The sequence below is a fragment of the Corvus brachyrhynchos genome, unplaced genomic scaffold, assembly GCF_000691975.1.
Source record: "Corvus brachyrhynchos isolate BGI_N302 unplaced genomic scaffold, ASM69197v1 scaffold133, whole genome shotgun sequence".
Classification (NCBI taxonomy): Eukaryota; Metazoa; Chordata; class Aves; order Passeriformes; family Corvidae; genus Corvus; species Corvus brachyrhynchos.
The window spans coordinates 748,657-750,336 of NW_008237249.1; positions in this window are offsets into that span (position 1 = coordinate 748,657).

The following is a 1,680-nucleotide window of genomic DNA, read 5'->3' on the forward strand; positions in this document are numbered from 1 at the left end:
AATGAGGCGGTGTGTGAGGAGGGGGAGCTGCTGGAAGGGGGTGGGAAAAGGAGGGAAAGGGGGAAGGAATGAAAGGGGAAAAGGGGGGAAAAGGAGGGAAAGGGGGAAATGGGAAAGAAAAAAAGAAAGGGAAAAGGGGAACGGAAAAAAGAGGGGAAGGGAGGGAAAGGGAAAAGTAAGGGAAAGAAATGGGAAAGGAAAAAGGGAAGGGAAAGAAATGGGAAAGGAAAAAGGGAAGGGAAAAGAAGGGAGGGGAAGGGGAAGGGGAAAGGGAAAAGGGAAAATCCAGCTGGAGCCATCCCTGCCCCGCTGCCCCCTCAGCCGCCTCCGCCTCATTCCCGGGTTTTAAACACTTTTCCTTTCTCTTTTCCTTTTTTTTCCCCCTATTTTTTTCCTTTCTTTTCCCTGGAATTCCACTCCCAGCTGTCCCTGCAAACAGAGCAGCCCGGGGGGAGCCTCCATCCCTGCATCCCTGCATCCCTGCATCCCTGCATCCCTGCATCCCTCCACCCATCTTTTCCCAAAAAAATCCCCGTCCCGGGCTCGGGGCAGCTTTTCCCGTTCTCCCATTCCCTCTTCCCGCTGGGATCCATCCCTGCCGGGGGCACAATCCGCCTGTCCCCGCCGTCTGGAGCCGATCCTGGGATTTTCCCAGTGTTCCACAGCCTCTGGACACCCCGGAACGGGAGTGCTCCTTCCAGAATATTTGGGGGGGAAAAGAACCCTGAGTGCGGGGGTATTTTTTCCACTTTTTCCCCCCCTTTCCCCCAATTTTTTCCCGTGTTTGGTTTTTTGCTCCCTTTGATTTTTCTTTTTTGAATTTTCGAATTTTTCTTTTCCTTTCCTCTCTTTTGTTTTTTGCCTTTCCCCCCTTATTTTCCTCTCCTTTTCCTTATTCCCTTTCCCCTATTTTTCTTTTCCTTTTTCTTCTTTCCTTTTCTTTTCCTTTCCCTTCTATTTTTTATCTTCTTTTTCTTTTTCCCATTTCTTTAGTATTAGTAGTAGTATGGTTTATTTTATTTTATTTTTTTAAATTCCCTTTTATTCCCTTTGATTCCCTTTGATTCCCTTTAATACCCTTATATTTTTATGCCCTTCTATTTATTTTATTTAATTTACTTGCTTTTATTCCAAGAAACCCAACGGCTCCCAAATCCACCTTTCCCACCTTTCCTCGGCTCCAGCGGGATCAATATGGAAACAACATCAAAAAAAGAAGAAAGAAAGAAAGGGAAAAAAAATATCCCGCCAGTTCCTTTCGCTCTTCCCGCCTCCCGCGGCTCCGCAATCCCGGCCTTAACATTCCCAGAAATCCGGAGCCGGCGGATTCCCCATCACCCTTTAATGTTTCCTCTCCTGTTCCCCTGGAATAAACTTCCAACCCTTTTTTTTTTATCCCCTCCTTCCTTTTTCCAGCCTCTTCCCTACCTGGTTTTTGTGGGTTTTTGGGATTAACCGAAGCGGATTTTAACACCCCCCCAAAAAAAAATCCAGGATTAGGGCAATTTCTGGGAGAAATAGTGGGAACTGCCTTGAGCCTGAGCGGAATTGCAGCTTGGAAAAGGAGGCTCCATCAGTTTCCCGGGAGACGGGATAAGCCCTACTTGGGTGTTCCAGCTCCTTTTAGCCCCACTAATAATTAGTCCCATCCCAGCCCCGAGCTGTCCTGTTTTGTTTTTT